Source organism: Rhodnius prolixus, unplaced genomic scaffold (assembly GCF_049639745.1).
Source record: "Rhodnius prolixus isolate KJV_2025 unplaced genomic scaffold, Rpr scaffold_11, whole genome shotgun sequence".
Lineage (NCBI taxonomy): Eukaryota > Metazoa > Arthropoda > Insecta > Hemiptera > Reduviidae > Rhodnius > Rhodnius prolixus.
Window position 1 is genome coordinate 12,421,553 of NW_027411625.1, and position 25,837 is coordinate 12,447,389.

Below are 25,837 nucleotides of genomic sequence, written 5' to 3' on the forward strand. Positions count from 1 at the left end.
ATTGGCCGATTGGTCTGCCTAGAAGTAGCTGATATCACAGCACTTCCTATCGGCTGATTGGTCTGCCTAGAAGTAGCTGATATCACAGCACTTCCTATCGGCTCATTGGTCAGCTGAGTGCGACCTTATAACTCATCAGCATTTCTTGTCATTTCACTATGTTTACTGATTTAAATAATATTTTCTCTTTATTTGATTCACAGTTTTGCCGATCAGGAGAACTACGCCTTGTATTCAAACCACTAGAATTAAACATGAAGGTGAGTGACAGGTTTATTACTAATTTTCATTGTACAAATAACCACGAGATTGCATCTAGTGTTTATGCCTAGAGAAGGGATGAAGCAGGTACCAGGTTTTCGTACCAATGTACCAGTTAAATAAAATCTAATATCTCAGTATTGGGTTCGAAAACTGAGGTTAATAACTAGCATACATCTATGCTCTTTCAATTTCGGATATTGCCCGAGTTCCACGGTTTAGATGATGAGCTTTTCTAAAAGAGAGATGTCATTGCTTTGCGTTCCACCAAGATTGGCTTTGAAAGAAAGTGTACATTCTTTATGTCTGGCTACTTTCAGTTGCACTAAGACTGATTTCAGCTGTCCAGTTTTGTATTTTTTTTTTTGCTGATTGATAGCGGATTTGGTTTCAAGTTATCACACAGCCCGCCGTTTCTTTGTTATCAAGCTTCTTATCTTAGTGTGTTAATTGTGAAATGTATACGTCTTTATGGTGTAGTTGAGTTTCGAGGAAATGACTGTTTTGAGTAATTTCAGTGATCTTGTTTGTTTGTTTTTAAATAAATATCTTGGCCCAGTTTTTCTCTAAACAGTGCTTGAAACAGTCATTAGTTAGTAGGACCTGGTGTCAGCGTAGATTTTTCTTTGTAAATGGGCTGTGTGACGAGGATAAGAAAGACTTGAGTGTTGTTTGAGGAGAGATCATTGGTTGTCAATATATCAGAAAGAATGGAGATGTGTGGTAATATAGAAATCTAGGATATCAGGTTCTTAGAATAGGGATTCTGGCGAGTAGGTAGATTGAAAGCAGTAGGGGCAAGTAAAAAGGGCCTCTAGTGGAATAAGTCAATGTGGGTATGTCGCTCGATAATTTCTGAAAAATGAATTTGGGACCGAGGGTTTGGAAAAAATGACAGGAATTATTGGACTGGTTAAAAATTTTTGGGGAGGGCACAGTACATAGCTGCTTATTTAAAGGAACTGTAAAGAAACTTTGGTACTATGCTTGAAGGGAATCTGTAGGAATGCGTGGGATGAGATAATGGGATAAGAAACTTCGACTTATTACCATGCCACCATGCGCTTATCGTCCAGATGGTCAGTAGGTATGTCATGTAGTCCAGTATATTGAAAGTTAATCTGTTAGTAAAATGTGCTTCAGTAATTAGTGCTACGTCAGACCTTCTGTCATGTGAAAGTACGTCTAGTTCGTCTCTCTGGATGACATTCGGTATGCGTTCCTTGAATGTAGAAAGGAAATGGTGAGTTTGAGAATATAAGGTCAGTTAATTCGAGGAAGTAATTCACTGAAGACGGTAGTGAGAAGTATGATAAATGGGCAAGTAAAGGTACTTAAGAGAGAAGTGATGCCATTGGTAAAAGATAGAGTATATAGGATGGACTGATGCTGCAGTTGCGATGATGTCTGCATAGAAAACCTGTCGAACTGACCACACAAGTGATGTTGTTGATGGTGCTGGTGTTGGTTGACGTTGTGGCATCATTGGTATTGCTTTCACTTCAGTTCCAACTCCTTGATCTGAGGGTACTAAATTAAATACTCAATTATTGTAATTTTTTAATTTAAGTCGTGCTAACATCTGAGGTCATTGGTTCCCGGAGTTTTCTCAGTACACTGCCGGTCTCCTGTCATTGTTCTCTCTCGTCACAGACAACATCGGACAGTGAGCTGTAAGAAGCTCCTAGAAAGAGAAAATGTAAGGGCGTGCTGTTGGATACAAATCTAGAAAGAGAAAATGTAAGGGCTTGCTATTGGATACAAAGCTTTCTAGAGAATATAAGAGCGTGCTATGGGATACAAACCTAGAAAGTGTAAATGTAAGGGCCTGAAATTGGATACAAACCCAGTGATAGTAATCTAGATGACTGAACTAATTTTCTCTTTCTGTTATTATTATTATTTTGAGTTTACCGGTATTCAGGTTTTTTTTTAATGCTCAGGAGGGGACTGTTTCGTAACGGTCAAGGTATTGATGTAAAAACTATATATTCATATATGTAAAAAGTATGGTTACATATGCGTGCAGGTCTATATTACTTTGATTTTTAGGAATCTTGATTTCTTAATGATTCCTAGTGTGTGGTTAAGTTGAGCTCTCCTTCTTTATAATATTTAAGCTCATGAAATGTCTAACAAACATTTCGAGAATATCGAGACCAACAGATGCAAAATAGTTTTTCCAGTTTTCTTTTATTTTCCAAGGCAAAGATTTCATTTAGTCTTGGGATATTAACTATTTCAGGCTTAAAACTTTGGTGTGAAACGCATAGTTCTCTTTATGAGCAGATAGAATCATAAGATAAGCGTGGAATTTGGAAATTGCACGATTTGAGATTCTGGAAAGGTAAAAAAATTAAGGCCGAACTGAAATCGTGTCTTCCTCAGAACAGATCAAGTAATGGTGAACGAAACGTGGTCAACTCTCGTTTTTTGCTGACTGAAAATTTATCTTGTGAGATTTCTTTTCCCTGACTCATTACAGGTAGAGAAATTGTTTTCTTATCAGTTCTTTTATAGGTAGATCTGTTTATAATTTCGTGACTCAATTCAATATGAATCAGCCACTGTAACTCAGATAAATGACGCCTGCATGTTATAACAATTATTAAAATCTAGTAACATGAATTATTCTTGCTTCCAGGTTGCTTTAGTAAATATTCTTAGGTTAATTTGCCCTAAAAGTGTTGTTGACTTCAATAGAATACTTTCATACCAAAGTGATGAGCCTACATAATTAAGTCCAAGTTCAAACGAAACACTTGGGTGATGACCTTGAAAATCTGTACTGTATTTTCACATTTTCGATGTACTGATGAAAATGCCAAGTTCCATAGTGAAACCAGCTACAGAATTTCAACTTTTTGTAATTTTGTATTTTCGAATTCTACTAACCACATTCTTCACTGTATTCACTGTCAAGTCTGTTGCAATCGTAGCGGTTATGACCAGAAACTTGTGATTGAGTAAATGGTCACAGAAAAGTCCACTTTACCCATTTTGGTTGGTGATTCGTATTAGGTTAGACAATACCCTGATGCAGAGCATTTTCCTGGTGGGCAACCTTTTATCCACGTTCTTCGTTAGTTAGACATTGTTGGTTAAAACTGCCCATGTACCCAGTAAAAGTAGTTGGTTGTATTGGTTCTTGGAAACTTAAATGACATCAAAGTAGTAAAATCACCGTCATCCAAGCCGCGTCTAACGCTCCTCCAGGCGGTTGTTGTGTGCATTCAAAGTTACTTTGATTCTTGCCGATCACTCTTCGATTTTTGTGTGCACGCGTGCGTATTTGTATGTATTCAACGTAACTTAAAAAACAGAAGAAAAAGCAACTAATGAGCTAAATTCCGATCTTGGTATGCGGAAAGGCTACCAGATGTTTCTAAAATGCATTCAATAATTTAATCGTAAAATTATAATCATTGTCGGGTAAGTTGATTCAAATGTTTCAGAAACCTCTGAAAGCCAAATTTTCAAAAATTGTGAAAAGAAATGTTGCCGCTGTCAAGGGTGCCTAATTATTATGTTCATCAATATTTCGAACTCATCTCTAGGTCGTGAAAAAATAGTTTTTATTCAACTGCCAATCTTTCGTGACGGATATGTGCCCTTCACCGTATAACCCTATCCATTCTCAACGCTCAGAATTGAATAAAAATATTTTTTTATGTAAAGTTATGATCTCATATAGCTAACCGACCTACCAAATATATTAGTTTAAGGACATCGATTGTACGCAAATTGAATAGAATTCGAGGCTTTAGAGAAATTAATTAACATAAACCTCACAATAGAGACATACTGTCTGAGAGGCACACACACCCTTCTCTGAGACATACAGCCTCAGAGACATACAGCGTACAGCTTCAGCGTTTAACGCTACAATACCCAAATCATACGAACAATTCCAGAACATGGACTAAGGAAATAAGAAAGAAAAGAATTATATTTATAGATAGTAAGTGATCCGTCTTCATTGATTCCAGAACAGACACAACCAAATATGTAAGAATACCATAAAAACTCAGTTTTATTCGCAACAGGCGGTCACCTGATTGTAACTTCCACAAGGGTCTTATGTACACTTGCGAATAGTACTGATTCATTGCCATTTAGATCTACCGATAAGGGCTCATATCCGTTTCGAAACATGTGAAAAATAGTAAAATACGAATTTTCAAGCCCAAAAGAGATCGAAACATAAAATAATATATTAGTTTAGAAACCCAGCTATTCTCAAGAAGCAGCAGTGGATTTTGGAACGAATATCTAACTTCGGTTTCAATCTGGATACTCTCAGTGGCTGAATTCCCTGAAATCAGCTTCACTCGAATCATACCGGAGTGATTTAACAATTGGAATTTGGATCTGGGTGAACGAATAAATAACTGAATCTATCCGTTATAAGACTTGGAAGTCAAGCAGTACTTATTAACCTAGAACCTTTTAGGTTGAGATGATGTGTCATGTAATTCAGGATCTTAAGCGGGAATGGACAGGAAAACAACTTCAGGGAAGATATCACGGCAGTGCATAGGGAAAAGTTCAGGGCGCCAATAACCTCAGATGTTGACGTGTCTTGAAAAATTTAAAAAAAATAAAGAATAAACTTGAAATAAATGTTTATTATCCATTAGATAAATTAAGCTTAAGTAAAATATTCCATCCACATGTTTAATCAAGCCTAGTTTATTTAATAATTAATTTTAATCAATGTAAACCAATAGTTCTCCACCTTGAGGTATCATTGGCGGTTCGCAGTGCTTATTAAGGTGATACGCAGCATAAAATATCTTTATCATACCTTTAGAGGTGAACGGAAATAAAATTACTGGGGAAAAGTCAGAAAAGAAATATTAAATTCGTTTTAGGCACGTTCACTGGAAGTAATCTCCAGTTTGCTAGGCATGTATGGCGGTGCTCATGCACATGGTGTCATCTTCCCTAAAACGTAGCCGTATAGTTCATATGAGTGCTCTGGGGGTTGCTCTGAGGTTTATACTGGTGGTTTCGCGACTAATTTGTGCTTCACATTAGTATTACGCGACTGATCTGTTGTGATCCACATGGGTTGATCTGTGATTTGTCACGTCATGTGATTCACATGGGTGGTACACGACTGATATTTGGTTCATATGGATGGTATGCGACTGATATGTGGTTCATATGGGTGGTACGCTAAAGAAAAGTTGTGAGAACCGCTGATTTAAAGAAATAGAAGTTCTTCTTTAGAACTTCCCTCTTTGTGACCTGTTGCAGAGTTATTGCAACCAGACTCACAGCTGCGCTACTGTGGCCAAGTCACAAATTTCAAAATGTTGATATTCTCTGCATTTTTACATTAGTAGGTTTAATGATGCAAAAAATGAAAATCAATTACATTAAAGCCATTGTTGTACTTAATTTATGGAATAGTGTTCTGATGATATGATACAAAAAATTTTGCAATTAATGATTTGGAGTTGTGCTACTTAAGCACGAGCCGCCAATGTTCAGCAAAGATTATTGTTATGCATTATTGTTATCAAGTGATGGGAACAAAGTAAATTTTAAAATAATTTAATTTCAAAGAATGAATGTGCCCAAAACCTATGCAGAAACCATTGAACGATTTATTATTGTTTTGCTTTTATTCTGTGGAATTCGGTTTCTGTCAAGGTACTGATTGAAATTTATTGAATAAAAAAAAAAAGGCGTATTCATTTTGCCCATCACACTGATATGAGAATTAGAAGAAAGAAGATGAAGTTAAAAGCAAGAGGAGCTAGTATGCTAATTAGGGCAGCAGATTCTCGGAGGTAGCTAGGGTACCACCCTGTGTTGGCTGTACCTGCGAGTGAACACAGCTGGTGGTATCTCAGCCACACTGAGACAGTTCATCGCCAGGGCAAATGGTCTACCAACCTTTCAACCAATACTACTAGTTATCTTCTGAGGAGAGATTGTAAGAAGACGTATTGTGATCGTGGCCAATTTCAAGAGATATTAGAGGTCCCTGGACATGTTTTTTGTGTGAATATATAACAGAATATAGTGTCTTTCAATCAGATTAAACTTTTATCTCAACCAAAGTAAACATTTTCCTTAGAAATTCAACTTTTTTCATGCAAAATTAAATCTCTTTGAAAGGAAAAGGGCTCTAAGAAAGCCATGGGAAATCATAGAGTAATCAGTACTACCTGATAAATGGTCCATAGAATTAAATAAACAAAAAACATGATAAGAAGCTTTTCTTGCCTCTTTAGGCAGGAAGTAATAGAAATTAATAAATTCTAATTTCATAAGTGTACATCTAAAACTTTTACTGGGTATTGCCAAAGTTTTATTTGTACTTTGAAGTAACTTACGTTTGGTTTTAAACTATTTCTTATAGATTACTGACTTTTCACCTGCATTATGGGATAGCTGTGACGAATATGTTTCTTTAACTATATTGTCTTATTAAGATATTGATGACGCCATCTTTTTTTTTTAGTAGAATTTCTAATTTTCAAGAAAATTGACATAAAATTGAGGTAAGTGAAAGTGGTTTGAATGTTTGGCCCAAAATTTTTGATGATGTCATGGTTGGAATCCCTGTATCTTTTCAGATGGTAAAGAGAGCGTCTAGTTGGTGACGAGTGTGCATGGTGCCTCTCGTGTGAGCTGGCTGTCAAGGTCATTCAAATCAGCTGGCAACCCCCACTGCTCCCCCCACCACCACCCATCTAATTATTGCTTACGTACACACGCACAGAATTTCGAAAGTTTCAGTATTTCTATTTTTACTTCTCATTTACTCTTTACAAGTACTGCACGGCTGCACTCTTGTTATTTTTGATTTTGATTCTTTACCTGGCGAATTCGGTTTGAGGGGTCTCCTGAGTTCCAATAAGTGGTTTTTTTTAAAAAAAAAAATAATTTGGTTGTGTTTGGATTATGGTAACAGAATTTAAAAACAAATTTACAGAAGAGTTCATATTCTAAAGTTACAAATTGCACTTTAAAAAAAAGGTTAAGGCTTATTCACATGCTTTTCCTTTTCAACAGGGTAGTTGTGTGTGAAATTGTAATTTGGAGTAAATACAAACTATATGAATTTTTTTTTATAAAAATAGTTCTTGTTTAAAATATTTCCTAACATTTTCTCAAATATTTCAGAGAGATCAGAATTTTTTTTTTAATTTATTTATTTTTTAGTGCAATTTGTAACTTTTGACTTCCTTATTTTAAGACAATCTACTTTAAAAATTGACTATTGGTCCATCTAAAAGAGTTTTCAATGAATTAAACAACTTGATAACTAACACTGTTGAGTGCTCGTGAACACGATTTCTTGCAAAACAAACGTAATTTCTCATACAAAGATATAAGGAATCCTGGAAAATGATATACCATTTGAAAGCCCATTAAACAAGAAAACTTTTATAAAAAGTGCCTGGCACCTAGTTCTGATAATGATCACATAAGGGCCTAATGAAAAATTTCGATGACTTTTATTTCTCCAGCATTCGGTGGAAAATTGAGGCTGTTTAGAGAATAACTTAAGCTTTGAAATGGTATCAGTTTTTTAGAAAATTTATCTGTCTTTCTAGCCGTGTCATCACAATCGGATTTGGACTAAAACTTTCTGAATAATAACATTTTTATTAGAGAAAAAGTAATGATTTTTTTTAAAAAAAAATTAAAGTGACGTCACTCAAGAACAGTGGAAAATATGAAGTTGGCCAATACGTCATTGAACTCCACTTTAGATTTACTACACACAGTAGGCCTATGGACAATACTTAACTGGTTGACCCTGTATAGGTAAACAAAATTAGTTAACGCGTCGTTTTACACAATTTAGTAAGTTATCGGCCTTACAAAATCGGCCAATATATGTATACTAGCTGTACCCGTTCACACGTTGCTGTGTTTGAACAAAAAGGCAGTTTTGATACCTCAAACATAATTTATTAATGACCAAATCTATACAATACATCGAAATGAAAATTAACAATAAAATTATCCCTACTTGAGAGTACAGTAGTGTCCTTGCAAAGGTAGCATTTCTACATAATGTGAAAAATTCAGTTAATGTTGTTGGCGGTGGTGACATTGCTCTTGCACGTACATTTTCTGATGTAAAGAACACACGCTGTCCATTTTCAAGATGTACTGCTAAATGAACAACCGTTGAATATCGTTCATGAATGGAAAATGATATTCAGGTAATACGCCATACGGCCTCATTGCTACTTATGAAGCGTCCCAGTTGATATTGGGTGACTTCATCGTTAGATGCAGTTGTATTTTCCTCTCCAAACACTGCTATATCGCTTCCTTTGTTCACATATTTGCAAATAAATATATTTTCTAGCTTTCACTGAATTGCAGTACCCAACATTTATGTGCGCGTTATACGTTTTTAGTAGTAATGGAGAATATGGTACTACCCAACGATTATCAACATCAATAGTATTGTTGAGTACTTTTAGTTTAATGGATTTTCCACCATCTTCGGTATAATTTATTCTCGTATTAATAATTGCAAAAAACTGTTTTTCATGGTTTTCATGGTTACACTTTTAACAAATATTACTAATTAAATGTTATTTTGATATTTTTGGGATATTTGTTCGGGTACACCTAGAACCCCAACTCTGATTTTAAAAAAAATTTGCAAAAACCTTCCCGGGGATATACCTAATAATTTCCCAAATTTTCACGGCGATTGGATGTATGGTTTTTGAATCTATCGAGTACAAACAAAGAAACAGACACACATTCATTTTTATATGTATAGATTTATAAATATATAATCGAAATACATAATAAGTGCTTGTAATAGTAAGTATCATGTCCATTCGACAAATTATCAGCTCATCCGAAGTACGCAGTACCGGTAAGGCATTTTGAGATTTCAGTTGTATTCTAAGGAAGTCAGCGAATTGATTCATTTGGTCTTGTTTTAGGCGCAAGTTAGGCCTGTCCCGTGCTTATGTCATTACTTCGATGAATGAAGCACCAGAAACTTCTTTGACCCCAAACCCAATAACTCGCAGCTAGGTAATTTTCTGTTAGTTTAATTTAAATTTGTATTTATATGTATCGATGTGCTCCTAAATGGTTATCAAATTGGATTATACATTTTTTCCGAAAAAGCTTGTAGTGAAGTTCTGGGGTAACTTTAGCGTCGCTCAGGCTTCCCCTTCTTCCGTACTTTCTTATACTCCTCTTAAGGAGCATTTTTATTTTAAAGTTAAGTTCTGAATGCGTATTTATAGGTCTTTCTTTATAGGCCAAAGGTTTCGGCTCGCTATGTGCCCTCATCAGTGGCTGATACAGTTGATTTTATTTATCACTCCTTATGGGGTACTAGTGCTATATCTAATATAGTAATATTAATTAATATAGTAGGAGGTACCAACCATTCTGCAGCGGTGTTTTAAATGAGATAGCGGTGCCAAAGGCTAAGCTGTCGATGCACCTAAAACAAAAAAAGTACTAATAATAATAATTTTGAAAATGAAATGTAAAAGTACAAAGAACAAATTAAAAGGTTTGGAAACACTGTAAGCTGGAGGTAGATGTTATGATGAGATAATAAGATAAAGAATTAAGCAGTAAAAAAACAATAAAAATTAGCAAATAGGTAGGTAAATGTTAGACAAAAAATAAGGAAAGAAAAATGTATAATTTGTACGTACTTTAAATTAAATCAATCTATTTAAGGTTAAATAGAGGAATTAAAGATCGAAAAATGACTAAATAAATACATTTTTACCATTTCAGTAATTGAAATCTTAAACTAGTTGGTACCGAAATTGCCATGCATTGTTAACAAAATCAAGAAGCCGTTTACAATCCTAAGAATTAAGAAGGGTACACAAAATGACGAAAATATTGCGAATCCCAAAATAACGCTAACGAAATTCTGCCCTACAAACCTCCATAGCATTAAAGTTAATCAAGGAATTCTGTCTCCATCCCTTTTTTACCATTAGTAACCATCACAGATCACTTGAACGTAATGAAGAGGGATGGTAATCAAAGGGAAATAATTAGCAGATTGTATCTAGCGGTTTTGTAGAAGGTAAATCTCCAGATGTTTGTTATAGACAGTACAAAGTCTACTGGATGTGCTAGTTTTAATTTCATTGAACAAGGTCGACAACTGTTTTTTTTAAAAGAGCCAGGTTACCAATAGAGAGGCTCAAAAGGGGCAGGAATGTTTGTGAGTCGCAAACACTCAGCACAAATTTTCATTCTGATTGCCTCTGGGGAGTCAATGGAGCGGGAAGCTCCAGAATTCTAAGACAAGAATCGAAATGCAGCACAGTTGGTCAACATTAGTCTCGGCAAACAAGATGCAGTTTGGGATTATGAAGGCAAAGTCTAATGATTTCTTAATAAATAATCGCAACAACTTTCTTGGTACCTCATTCGTTCAAAGTTCAGTAATCTTGGGCACTCTCGATCAAAATATGGAAGATTTTCGTAGATAGTTGCCAAAAGGTTTCTTGGTCATATGGTATGGGGATATCACTTTGGTTTGGTACTTATCTTCTAGGAATATTGATTTTTGGGTAGTTCTGCTAGTTCGCTAATTTGGGCTAAGGGGTCTTCTGAGTTTATGGGGACCTTTCTGAGTTTCTCGAGGGCAAACTAAAGCGTTTAATGAACTCGTCTGTCTCTACGATTAAACTTCGAGAACCGCAGAAATGCTCACATAACCCGGTCGTATCTTGCTTTAATTTGGTTCTACCTAAATTCCTTGGCTGTACCATGCTATTAAATCCCACATCCTTCTACTTCTCAAATTTAAATCCACTGTACATTTTTCAATGATCAGAAATAAGACTTAATTTCTTGTTTTCCAGATAAATCCGTTGTTTTTCTAATTTTCTTCATTATTAATGGCCCTGTGTCCCTGAATGAAGTTATGTTTTCTTCTATTCTGGACGAGGTGTGACGTCATGCTTCCTTTAAACTGTTACAAGAAAAATGTTTGACGTTAAAGTCATCATATTTTCAGTAAAAACCAATGTTTTGAGAAAATTAAATTAGTGAATTACGGCAAGGGAAAGTCACACCTAATTTATAAATATACATTTAATTTTTGGCAAAAGGAAAACGCCTATTTGAAGGGGTTTTATTTGGGACTAAAAGGTCAAAACATTTGGATTGTTTGCCAAACGAAATAAGCTGCCAATTTTTATAAGTGCAAAGCGGAAGTGTGCGATTTGCCAATTGTAAGAAAGGTATTGGCGGCTTAAAAACGAGTACTCTGCAATACTTTGCTTAACGCTAACTTCACTTAACACTGTTTCCGCCACATTGCTGAATCTATAATCTTCAATCTTGAATTCGTCTTATTCAAGAATGTGTGTTGTTTTTTTAAAAATGTTATAATTTATTTCATCTTATTCTGACACTCGCTGTGGTAAAAAAAATTTTTGTCAGCTTTTTTTTAAAGTGGTTGCAGACTAGCCGCTCTTGTATTCATTTTAAGAAGCACCCACATCAGGAAGATCTGGAAGGCATGTTTAGCCAACATCTCTGCTCGCTTATTTCTTTCCTGTACGACATGTGATTTCATCCATGCAAAATCTTAGATCTCTACAACAGACCTGTCTTAACATCTGATGATTTCTGTATTACTTACTCCACTCGGCCATCAGTTTAATAAATGCCCCCTTTATCTTATTGCTGGAACACTCATGCTAGAAGCTCTTCAGCAATAATTTCTATAATTGTCTGCAAATGCGCATCCAATCTGTTCATCATACCCTGCTGCTGTGATAGACAAAGTGGTCTTTCTGAACTCACGACTGTATTCCCTTCAAAACCCTCTCGATCATAGTCTTAATAGCATTATTTAGACGGGGCTGGGTAGACTTCCTTCCTGAATGCCAATCAACTGTTTTATATTAGTTGAACTCTAGCAGGAGTCAATATTTATTACTGTAATTACAAACTCGAGAAATTTAGCGCTAGTTTTTTACTAAAATGGATTTTTCTTTTGATTTTGTTAGAAAAAAGCTCATGTTATTTGCCGTAAATATACGGCATTTCATGAGATATATATTTTTTATTTATTAATTTTTTTTATCAGTACCTTAAGAATAGAAGTAAATAGTTTTAATATCAGTTTTTTGGTCTCTAAAGTGTGTGTGGTCTTCATAACTCTAAAACGAAAACCCTCGGGAAATGCAAATTTAATGTTTCGATCAAATTAGATCTGCCAATAAGCTGCTTCTAGGCTAAATCAGCCAACCCAATTACCACTTTGCTAAATCGATTTTTGTCTTTATTATTATTTTTTTTAATCAGCTTGAATGTTTTTTCTAAACGTTATACACTAATAAAATCTATAATTTGAAGATTCTCCGAGAAAATTGTATTTGACGCTAATGACCGTAGCAGTTGAAGCACTAAAATGTGTATTGCTACATATAAAAAATACCCTGGGACTGGAACATTTATGAGCATTTTTGTTATGCTGTAACCAGCAGTTTTACGCTATTATGTTGGCGCACGTGTGTGCATGGTTGAATCCCCACTCTTAGTGGGTGTTGCCTTATAGAATGTTGATGACGTCTTACCCCCACCAAAAGGATTATTCTTGTGCCAGAGGTCTATACTGGCAATATGACAATCTGCAGTACGTCCTAGTAGGTCACAGTTCATTCTGCAGTAGCCACCACGATCAGTAGTGCCCCAATTTTTAAGATTTTGCTTGATTACCACTTTTTTTTTATATATATAAACAAAATATTGTATGTTTTGTGTTACTATTTAAAAATAATAATTGTGCATAGTGAAATAGTTACAATATAATTATGATAGTAATAGAGAATAGAGTCAGTGTTATTATCAGAGTTGGAAGGTTGCAATTTTTTTTTTTGCTACATTTCCTTATTGAAAAAATTTATTTTTAAAATGTTTAAAAACGATAAAAATATACTTTTTTAGTTCAATGTAACGTTTGTTATAATAAATCATTCTTTAAACAATGATTTTGAAGCAGACTTCTGGGCAACAAACGTACATTACGTGTAAAAAAAAATTCTTTTTAAAGTTATTTTTAGTTGTTTTAGAGTAAAGAATGGCGATGAAGATTTTTTTTGTTAACTTGTCAGAAGGTAACAAGCTTCTCTTTAGGTAGTAGGTACATTAGTCAATAAATACTGAACAGTGGCGTGTTAAAATTAGCATGAGTCCAATTGTGTAACTGTGTAAAGTCATGATGTGAAAATGCAGTTGTATTTAAAATAACTCGAGAAACTCCAAGCAAGTAGTGTGAAAAGTCAGCCAAAATTCCCTGTAAGCTGTTTCAAACTTCAATCAGTGGTGTGTAAAGTAAGCGTAATGTTTTGTAGTAAGCTAGCTGTGATCGGTCTAAAAATCCACGTAAAGGTTTTTTTTTTTTTTATAAAACCAGCCTGCGATTCCATAATAGTTATGTGAAAATTCAGCCAGAAAACCTCTGCTAACTGGATCTATTAAATCATTACTAACTTCATTCAATGGCGTGCGAAGTTAGCGTTTTCTATCAGCTGTGTGTAAACTGCGTAGCTTATAGCACAAAATTTTGTGCCTAAAAATCATCCTGTAAGTAGTCTGCGTAAATTTCTTGATATAAATCCACTGAGAAACTTCTAACGAGTGATGTGTAATACTAGCTCCATATGAGTGGTATCTCGAGTCCATTGAACTGGTTTAAAAAAAAACAACTGTTTTTACACTTCTGTTAAAACTGTCCGGTTGAACAGTTGTATTCGCAGTTTAATTTCTCTTACTCCTCTTAAAAGGAAGTACTGCAACTGCTAATAAAAATGACAAAATTGAGCAATTAATTTATAAATCATTAAATTCATTCTCGGGTTGCACAGGGCTATAGGTTACAATAATTCCATAATCGCTTAGTGGAAATTCAGTTTATTACTTACTTTGTGTACGTAGACAGCCTGAAATTCCGTGATCTGTTTGTAACTCCTTAATTATCAGATCGAATAGAACAGAATAAAGTAAAAACAAAAATGCCCTTTTTCTTTTTTGGGTTAGTCCAAATTACCAATTAGGTGTTGTGGACGTACATTCTCATATTAAGCATTTAATAAAATCCAAGGCCTAGACCGGGAATCGAACCCAGTACCACAATGTTTCCTAGCTTTGCGGGCCTCTCTCGGCTGCCTTGGCGCCTCGAGAGAGCCTATGCTTGATGGCTGCGTAAAGGTTAAGATAAGAATCCTGATCACCATAAAATCAAACAAAGCACAGGTGCCTCAATAAAAAAACGGGAGCATTATCTATCTGTATAATGTGCGTTTAACTTCATAATCGCTGTGAGTAAAGTTCGCCTAAAATTCTTTAATAGGCAATTTTAACTCAGTAAGTAGGTAACCAAGCCAAGTCGTAACATAATTTCATATGTTCTCATAAAGAAAAGCAGCCTGTAATTCTGTACTAGTTGTTTTAAAGTCAATAACTCTGTTGAGTAGGAATGAAGTCTTGTCAATAACTTCAGTTTTGACTACTATTACTGCCTTATTATTGCTGCTTCGCATGTTAGTTAATACAAATAAATCTTACAACTTTAAATGTATGATTGTGGTGCATACCATTAAGATGTAGTTCACTTCCTTGAATTGGGTTAATTTAATTGAGCTATTAATAGCTGACTGGCACAGTTCTCTAACGTATTGTCCGTTAGCCGCGCACGCCTCTTCTACTTTAATTAAATTTTGTTGTAAATTTTAGAACAGCGCTATGCGCAAACATGCCGTTTTATTCATTTCGCGCCCGAAAATACATTTCCCGCAATCAGGTACTATTTATCAATCAAATGGTATAACAAATAGTTAATTTTTTTTTTTTTTGTTACTCTTTGTAAGAAAAAATTTTAATCTTGGAAATTTTAGATTTTTTGGGTTTCAAAAAAAATTTGAGAATATTCTTAAAAAACGGTTCCTATGATTTTTTAACTCAATAAGTTTTATATTTATATCGAAGAGTATTGATCACGTCGTTTTTGTTTCTTTCATTAATTCAATTATTTATTTTTTTTGTGAAGCTGTTGACCCGGGGACTAGGTCGCTTCAAGACAGCCGTGGAACATTTTTTTTTCTACAGAAAGAGAATATACTTTAAAAATAGTTTACAAAAATTATTTACATTGCATTTAACAATTATAATATTTTTCAACATTGTTAAAATCAATGGCCCTTCTGTTCTGAATGTTGTCTAGGTGTGTACTAAGCTGGAAGGTTTTAAATGTATGGTTTGATATCAGGTCAGCATTGCCAACTGTTGAAAATTTGTTTTTTTATTATGTAATAATAGTTTCTGGTACTTACCTTTTTTTTTGTGGGTTTGCCTCTGATTTTAGTATATTTGTGTTGGGATATCGGAAGTGTGATGATTAACATCTGTCCTATGCAAGGAATGTGATGTGGTGTTCTTTTTTTAAGTTTTTGGGTTGTACGAGTGGACTTTCACAAAGAAGAACATTTTAAAACCAATCATACCTTACTACCTTAAAACAATCAGGACAAAGGCACCTTTAAAAGTAGTTGAATAATTCATTTTAAATGCCTGGATCGTTGTCACTTATTTAGGAACATGTACCTAATTTAAAGGGGTTATATCAAAATGACCTTAGCTGGGTTTGTATATCAATATACCCGAAATGTTTTTTTATTTTTATTTCAAGGTTTTTACTTAGGATAAAGTGTGTGTCAAAAGATAAGTCCATAAATGTCCCATTATTATATAGAACCATTGAGGGTTGCATGTAATTTGCATTAATTATTTGAGTCATTTCGATGATATTTTTGCTGGCGATATTGAATGTAATAAAATAATGAATAGGTTTAATGTTTATTACTTTTCTGATTTGTGTCGATGATTGTAATTAAATATGACCTTATTGGCCATCTAATGGAGTTCTAAACTGTGAAATATGATATTTCTGTAGTTCCATAGGATTTTAATTTATCAAAGTAAAGTTAATCTATATTTAGTTGTGCCTAATGTTGCTTGATCATTTATTTTTCTTAAGTAAATTTCTTTCATGCTTCTAATAATTAAAAAAAAAGGGAAAAAATAATCCGCCTAATCGAATATGTATTGGATTTTATGGCAGTAAGTGCTAGAACAAATTTTTGAAAATTCAAGCAGGTATTGTGATTTTTTTTGTGATGTACGTCTTTCGAGTTAGAAACGAAAATTAAAGGTTTTAGGTGCTCTGAGTGAGAAAAACTAGTTTAAAATGTGTTTAGTTGGTTCAGTTGATACCAGATGATTATACAGGGTGTTCATTTTAAGACGGCTCAAATGCATTTCATGCTTAAACGGTTGATGTGAGCAAAAAATGGTAGAGGAAAAATTTGTTGCCAATCACCTCTAGTTTCAGAATATGTGACTTGATTTAGGATTCCTGCGGCTGACGCGCGACCAAAAGTGAGGGTTCGCAGTTGACCCCCACTTTCATATACTCCGTTTTAAAGAGTATAAAAAGTTATGAAAGAAACCGGAAACCGCAATTCGATATTTGATAAATTAAGGAATAAATTTGATCCTTTACATGAAAGATATTGATCACTTAAATACGTGGCAGGAGGTTTCCAATTTTTTTGGTAATTAAACGCAACTCTCCCAAAATTACCAAATAATTATTAAACCTTTTTGTTTGTAACAGATGTAAAATCATTTTTTAGCCATTTTGAGTATGTGTGAGAACATCTAAAGCTCTTAACATATGATTTTTCTTAGAAAAATCACTCGGAAAACGACTTATTTCCCGATATCAAGAAAAATACTAGCTTTACGGCCTTGGCAATATTTTTAGTAGAAAGGGGATGGAAAAATACATAAAAATGACCTATCGCGTGCTCTTCTTTTTCTCTTTGATAACAAGTTAAAAAAATTGAAATATGATTAAAAATACCAGATTTTGAAATGGCCTAGCACCTTTATTTTGAAAATATCGAATTGCGGTTTTCGGTTTCTTTCATTACTTTTTATACTCTTTAAAACGGTCTTTATGAAAATGGGGGTCAACTGCAAACCCTCACTTTTGGTCGCGCGTCAGCTGCGTATGCGGGCAGGAATCTAAAATCAAGTCACATATTCTGAAACTAGAGGTGACAGGCAACAAATTTTTCCTCTACCATTTTTCGCTCAGAACAACCGTTTAAGCACGATGTGCATTTGAGCCGTCTTAAAATGAACACCCTGTACAAAATGATGTTTTCAAGTAAAAATCCATTTCTGACTATTCGGCATTAAGGGTATAATATTAGGCAAAGTTGCGAATACGTCAGTTGACCGAAACAGGTGACAATTTTTTTTGCCCCCAGTTTTTGCGGTTTTCTTGTAAAATTTCTGCTAAAAAGTTGTTCAAAACTTAGTATGCAGGATATGTGTACATATTCCAGCCATTATAGTACACTGCGGTACAGATGAAAGACGAGTTCTTTTTTATAGAACGTAATTCGTAAAGTGTGTTCTAGAAGTTGAGCCCTCTATTACATTGAGAATCTATACTATAATAAGTAAAAACGAGGTAACATTTTTAGTAATAATTTTGAAGCAAGTTTTTATGAATCCTAGAAGAATGCGGTTAGTTTTGGAAGCGTACATGCAATCTTTTGTTTTTAAAGCACTAAAACCAAAAGATAATAAGTTTTGAGAAACATTTGGCCATGTAAATTGCTGTGACGTAGGTATATGATACTGTACTTCCCTCCGCTCTTGCATGTTCCTGCATGTAACAGGCTGATTGTCTTGGTGTACGTATTTTGGACTAAAACATAAGAAAATATGCTGCCCAGAGCGATGTGAGTTCACAAATGCTACGTTTAGAGTAAATTTTTGTCTTTGCGTTGCGTCCTCCATATAGCATAATGAAGCATAATTTTTAAGGGCTGTCCAAGATAATTGTGTTGTTAATTTGTTCGCACCAAACTTGGACCATTTACAAGTAATCCAAAGCATTGTGAGCTCGCTAACTTTAATAAGCTCAAACCCAATTGAGGAAAATGGTGAGGTGTGTTGATCAAGTAAGTAGCTCGTTTTTGACTGGTTTTTGGCGCCTTTTTTTTGTTTTTGTTTTTGCATGTATCTCACTGTAAGTGTGTGTTTTTTTTAACGATATCTTATTTATTTTTAAGTCTTACCTCTTTTTAGTGGAGACAACAAATACCACGACGTTTTGCACTACCCATGAGGGTAGGTTTAATATTTTCGATGTTGTCACTACTGGACACATTCTTGATGAGCAGCTCAATTTTCTCTTCCAGTTATTTTTAGAATTTCTTTATTCTTAACAGTAAGAATAGTTTTGCTCGCCAAAATGAAAACAAAGTTAATAACGAAAAGTATTTCCAAAAACTTGTATAGTTATAAGATAAGAAAATCTTATCTTTTTCTGGATAATTTAGGTGGGTGCCAGGAGTGCATTTACATTGTTGCATCTTCGATTTAAGGTGTAAATGCACAATCTGGTACGACATCTAGTTATCTACAATGCATCTATTGGAAAATGAAACATCCATGACGAGTTCTCAACCTCAACACACAGCTATACCTCAAGCCTTTTTAAAATGCATTTTGGAAATATTTAGGCTCAAAATTTATTTTTTTAAAAAAAGAAGAGATTTTGACAACTTTTGTCAAGCGAAATGAAATTTCAATGATGGTTGAAGTAAGACCATTCTGACTGAACTACTGTAAGGCATCTCTTAACTGGTACAGTTGGATTTCCCTCTTAACATCCATTCTTTGACTTTTCATACAAACCGGCGTTGCCGTAGACCTTGAAAAAAACAAACAAAATGGAACTAAGTCTAAACTAGTTGGAAAGAAGTTTTTCAGTGCCGTTCATCGCTTTGAGGACTTTTAGCATTAAATCTAAAATTGAGAAAATGTTATGTCTACAAATAAAACAATGAAATTTTCCTCACGCGCTTTCTCATTTAGCGCGACACCACCAAGTTCTAGTGGAGGGGATCCTCTCGTCTAGGCCATAACATGCTTGCCTAGTGTAACGTGTACAACTCTATTCCTTACAACCCATTTTCTTCCGAAGGTCCCTCTTACAACCTAGGAGTACTTCTTTGCCACAAGTGCAATTTCCATCCTATCGACCTGATAGTGCAATGCAGTATCAGTAGATTTCTAACAATATGTGCATGTTGGTTTGGTTGGAACCAGTTTATCCTTTGAGGTCCATCAGTAATGTTTTACTCATCTTATATCTCTTTTCTTTTTCCACTTATACCATATTCTGGGAATGACCAGCACAATGGAAACGCAAAGTATAAATTTTGAGCCTAAATTATTATTATTTTTTTAATCTTAATTTTATTTTATTTTCTAACGTATCAATCGATGTTGGTAGCACTGCTTTAATAATTTCATGTTCATAGTTGTTATTTGTATTTTACTTTTCTTTGTTGGTGATGGATGTAATAATTTTATGGGTTTTTTAAGTGACTTTAATTTAATTACTTTATCTTTAATTTCTAAATAACATGTTTTTTTATGGTTTGGGGGCAAATAAAGAGAAATCTGTAAGTAAGCAATTATTTTTTAAAGTACGACTCAGAAGAGAGCTGTGTACTTATCAAAACAAAAATTAGATTTTTTTGTGTGCTCAGAGTAGAGATGGTAATAAAGAACTAAATTAAGAATGCTCTGCTTGATAGCATTGTTTTGTCGGTTATGCGAATCTCCCGCCTACACAATTTCTTAGCTTTCCAGTCAAAAACACTGGACTTAATGTACTCCTCTCACTGGCAACGGAGAGGCCACTCTTCTTAAAGCTTATCGGGTAGCATGACAGCTGGGATTGAGCTAAAAGCTAGATTATACCTGTGGGTTTGCTCAATAAAAACAGTTCCACGTGACAACTACAAGTATCTTCGAAGTCTTTAAATAAACTATTTCGGTATTGGCGGTGTTATTAGATTGGGATGCAAAAATTCTTGAATTAGTTGATAAAGCCGTTACTTTCGGGAAGTGGTTTTTGGTCGTAGTTAATGTTCTCCCACAACAAGTAACTTTCATTCAGTGCTAAAAGTCTAGAGCTGGATGGTAAACAAAAAATAGTAGAATCTATTTAAAATCTAGGATATTGCTATCTGAGTCAAGTTCAATTTAAAAATTCATAGCAGTATTAAAATTAGATATCCAAGAAGAGATTTAGATAAATGCGAACGTCGGCAGTCAATGTTTGGACTTGAGCCTACCAATTGATTGGCAACTAAGTAATTTCGGTTTTGAATTATGATATAAAACTCATTCTTTTTATTAATTTTTAATCAATAACATATTTTCCATTTTGTTCGATCACATTTCGCCATCTTTCTTGCAGCTTCTTGATACCACGCTCATAGAACTTTTGGTCCTTATCAGCAAAGAACTTTTCCAAGTGCTGCGATTTAAGGTCATTTTCATCTGCAAAAAGTTTTTCCGTGCAAATAATTCTGTAAACTCCGAGATAAGTGATAATCAGATGGAGCCAGATCAGGGCTGTATCAGGAGGATGTGCCATCACTTCCCAAACCAAGCTCCAATAATTTCCCGCGAGTTGCCATGGTGATGTGTGCGAACTTGCATTATCATGGTGGAACACAATTCCTTTTCGTTTTTGCCAATTCAGGGCCGTTTTTCTTTGATTGTTTCTTCAAGTTTCATAAGTTGTTGACAGTAAACCACTGAAGTGATCGTCTGATTCCTTTGGAAGCAATTCAAAATACACAACACCCACCAAAAAGACAGCATGATCTTTTTTTTTGGTGCAATTCTGCTTTCGATGTGGTTGGTGCTGATTCATCTTGCTTGCACCATGATCGTTTTTGCAATATGTTACTGTAAAGGACCCATTTTTTATCACCAGTTATGATTCTTTTCAAGAAAGGGGTCGTTTTCTTTGCGCTTACTTAAGATGCATATCGCAAATGTTGATTCGTTTTGTTAAGTGAATCTCTTTCAGTTCATACAGGCATATCCAACTTCTTAACGAGTCCAAGACACTTTAAGTGCTTTTCAATTATTGTATGGGATACATTTAACTTCTCTGCAATCCCTCGAACAGGTTATGACTTTGATTTGGTCATCATCAACTTCAATAGGTCGACCAGAGCGTTGCTCATCTTTGGGGGGGGGGGGGGAAACTCCAGAACGAAATTTTTTAAACCAATTCTGGACAAGTGCGCTCTGTTAAGCAGTCAATGCCATAAACTTCGCATATCTCTTTGTGAGCTTCAGCAGCTTTTTTGGCCTTTGCGGGGAAAAAAAGAAGTAAAATAGTTCGTTTCTGCGCTCCATTTGAAATGGACCAACAAGTAAGGGTTTTGGAAAAAGCAGGCACAACTTGCCTCTAAAGTAACCTCAATATTACCTTTACTAAATATAATAAGGCAAAGTACGCCACCAACACGACTATTTAAAACAAATGAAGGTCCGCTCCCTGTGAGTGAAAACCGAAATTACTTAGTTGCCAACCCAATTAATTTATTGTTTAATTTATTTAAACGCTTGAATACAGTAAAAGAAATTACAAATGCATATACCTTATTTGCAACCCAAGTCTTAGCGTTTTCTCTTGTTTTACTTCAATGAGTATTTAGAATTTTAGGCTTAACCCGTTTATTCTTCGAAGTAAAATTGATTATTAGTCACTTCAATCCATCTTGGTGCCAGCAAAATAATACCTTTTTGGTATTATGAAGGTTGAGCCATGAACCGGTATATGAGATTGTGCGTAGGAGCGGGGTTTGGGCTATATGCAAATCGAGAGGGAGAAATTCAAACTTGAGCTCATTAATGCTCACCAAGTGCATTGCATTATCATTGCACAGCAGAACAGTTTGGACCAGTTCAATTATGATAGCTCGCCCAACCAACTGGGAATGTATCTCTCCTACAGAATCACCACAACCAAAGCAGTTTCTCTTTCACAGACTTTTTCGCTCGACGCTTCGCAAGGCCCGGTACTTTGAGTGTTTAGATTTTTCAAATATGCCGAGAGATTCTCTCTTAATGAATCGAAAATCACTACAATTTTTAAGAGTTTTGACGAAGTTTAATGCTTTGTGCCTTTTTCTGAAGTGACGATTTGTGGGCATTGTCATCAAGCTTTTAGGGCACCATTCTGATGGCATACAAGCGGCTAATTACGGTACACTTCAAACCCGTCTTACGAGTTTTCTTCTCCTTGTTCAAGAATTAGTTTCTACAGCTTTCCACGCGGACGCCTTGACCTAGCTTTACTATAAAAGCTCTTATCTGCTTCCCCGAAAGCACCGATTGATAAAGCATTACCCACCCATTTCTGAAGCTGCAACTGTTGATGTCGAGCCATTCTTTAAATAATGTTTCAATATCGCCCGACTATAAAAATTCATCATTGTTATGAACTTATGTTTAAACTGATACGATCTTAACTAAATACAGTCTTTGCTGTGAAGTGAATGTCCTATTCAGTGACCAAAGTAGAAAACCAACGCTATTATACAAAAAAAATTATATATTATATAATTATATAAAACAGTATATATGTATTCGTAATATATATATACATATTTATTTAACTCAATGAAGGAAAAAAGCGCGAAGCCTTTAGATGGTTAAATCAAATGTATACACATTGGGAAAAAATACTGAACCAACATATTAACATTTACCAACATTTAAAGTTCAGTGTCTCATGAAATCTTGGACATTTACAGATTTCTTTTTATTTAGCACATGCACATTATCTGATGGTAATTCTTGCAATGTGCATAAGAAAAATGGTGGATCTTAGCTTTACTGTCTCTTTTTAATGTGTTTTCCTTGGTGTTTAGCTATGTTTATGTCCTATTAGTTTTATCTTTGGTTTACATTCTTCTGAAGAATTACATTGTTACAGTCTTTGTGTACAGATTGTACAACGAACCCAACCAACTTTACCAGCAGGTCTAACCTAAAATATAAATTATTATGACAAAGGTGGTTTAAATACAGAATGCAAAATAATTTCGTTGAATATTATTTAGCCATATAGAACAAAGCATGACTTGTTTTTTAATTTCTGAATCGCCATTAAGTGTCTTTCACTGTTCTCTTCACACAAACCTTGGATGATCACACATATATCTCTGAGGCAAATCAGTTGTAATGTGTGGATGAAACATTGTGTTTAATTGGAAGACATTGCAGAAATCCTTGAGAATCTTTGAAAGTGGATTGTAGTGTAGAATGAGGCTCAGAATGAGAGAATGCAAGTCGTGCTCTGTTTCTGTAATGTTTTAAATGCAATATTGAAGCTGCCAAAATTAAAGTTATTCAATTTTTTTGCGATCTGTGCACAAATGCTTCGCCGAAATTCAGTTAAACAAAAAAAAAATCCTGAAATACTTTTGTGGCATGTAAATGTTCTGTGTTCTATAATTTAAGGGATTGCATATTTTATAAAGTTTATTTTTGATATTAAGGGTTGGTACATAAGATCGCAGGCATAGCAAAGACTGTAGGGATTTTGCATGATAAATCCTTATACCTCGGTACATTGGGTGTGCTGTAATCTGCGTAACTTGATGCCACCAAGAGCGTTTATAACTAGTGTATTATCTAGATATACAAATGTGGCAGATAAAATTCAACCAATTCGGAGGAGCTTTGTCAAACTAAACTACACTTTAAGATTGGTTTGCGACTGCTTAAATGTGATCTCAGTTCTCTCACACTAATCATGTGACTATATTACTGTCAGAGAGCAAGCGAGTTCATTAACTAAATCTCCATAAACCCAAGCAGTTTGGGGAAGTAGTCTAGTTTGACTGAACATTCATTCAGGGGAGGTTACAGACTGATAATAAGGACTGTGTCGTCCCAAACATGTGACCATTTACTGCAGTAAAGAGCAGTGTAAGCTCACAGCACGAACTGTTCGCCTGAAGTGATTAGGCCAGCTTGTCAACAGAATGTACTTGTCTTGGCAGGTACAGGCTGTATAATAATGAAATAAACTAAAAATTCAAATTGGTTATATTAAAATAAAGGTTAATAAAATACGTTTTGTCGCTTGTGTACCGACCCTCAGTTACATGATATTCGACGTAAGTAGTTTTGCTGGTGTTGGTAGCTAAGCAAAATTGTCATTTCTGTTATTTGTAAACCAAAAGAGACATGTCAAAAAATAAATAAATTTAGCTTGTCTTTATGTGTGGTATAATTTTTATTTTAATTTATTTTTTTAAATTTTTTTCTAAATTCGGTAACTAAAATTTTTTGAGAGAAATTGACCCCCTCTTTTGGGTGCGGGAGAAGTTTTTTATATTCTAATTTTAAAATGGTTTGCCAAGAATATTTAGTGGACATCTAACGTTTTTTTGTGGGTGGGGGTGGGGTTTGCTTAGCGAGTTAATACGATTCTCAGTAAGCAGGCCATGTTCCAAACAACTGTTAATGAGGTAATGAGGTTCTGCGAGTCATGAACCAGAACTGAAAAAGTATGGGCGTCGTGCTAATCCAAGGTTTTTATCTCGGTAAGTCTAATCACTTAGTCATAGCCTAGAAAAGCTAACCTTCTTTTTGGAAGAGCCAACCTTGGGTCCACAACACTGAACATCCTGGTTATTTGATATGTTGTTTTAATATCTAGACTTCTTGTTTCTATCTATCCTTGGCGAGATTTAGTACTATTATTTCCAAAAAGTTTCTTTTTTGTTTCGTTTTATGAATTACGAGAGAAAAATGAGGCATTAAACTTTTACAAGATGAATTCAAGTCTTATAGAACTGTTATTACATCATACACGCGAAACTAGATCTTTATCTATTTATTCATTGTTTTCTTTGGTTGGAAAACCTAATGATTTATCACCCTAAGAGTGTACCGAAGCGGGTGGACTCATGGTCAGCAAGTGTTGCGCGAGACGGTAACGTAAGTGAGGTGGAAATCTATACAATAATCTACCTGTGTAGATGGATGCAAGTCCGAAACCGATCAGGGACACAACCAACATGTGTGGCTACGGTGGTTAGAATGAAAGATAGTGTTGTTAGAAGTTGCCAAAGCTTTTGGTGCAGCCTGGCTGACCGACAAGATGAAAATCTCGTTTCTTTATTCTTAACACAAAAGCTTGAAGCTCTGATCCTTGGCTATGATCTTACAGAGTTTGTTGCCACAAAATTTACCATTATTTGATGGTGGGACATTTCACCATCTTTTGAGGTGTACGAGCCTTGGAATCGTCCCGTAAATCTTCCCCTTTTGCAGTCATGTAAATTATTACCAACTAATTTGGCTGCACCAGTGCCACATTAGACATTTCCAAAAAAAAAAAAAGAAAAAGAAGCTGTTCAAGGGAACCAGAAACCTAGGTGAACAAGCCCTACACCAATTCCTAATTAAATACAATATCTCTGTATTTTCATTAATAGCTCCTCGCTTTGTGTGTTGTAATGGATGTGTTGAATAATTTCTTGATGAACCTACTTTTACCGCTCCTTTTATCGTGGCCAATATTTTGAATGTGCCGTTGTTGTAGCTTCAATTGAGTTGATAGTTAAAGCGTGCTTTTGCTTGGTACAGACTAAAAGTCTACCTGATGTCA

At 34.8% G+C, this 25,837-nt stretch overlaps 1 long non-coding RNA gene across 1 annotated transcript in view; it reads left to right on the forward strand.

Annotated features, from left to right (window-relative positions):
* Positions 1 to 21,399, forward strand: part of LOC141459475 (uncharacterized) — a 32,276-nt gene extending 10,877 nt beyond the window's left edge. Inside the window, exon 2 of the long non-coding RNA XR_012461492.1 lies at positions 204 to 21,399. This is a non-coding gene — a long non-coding RNA (uncharacterized lncRNA). The remainder of the gene's footprint in view (positions 1 to 203) is intronic.
* Positions 21,400 to 25,837: the final 4,438 nt, after the last annotated feature.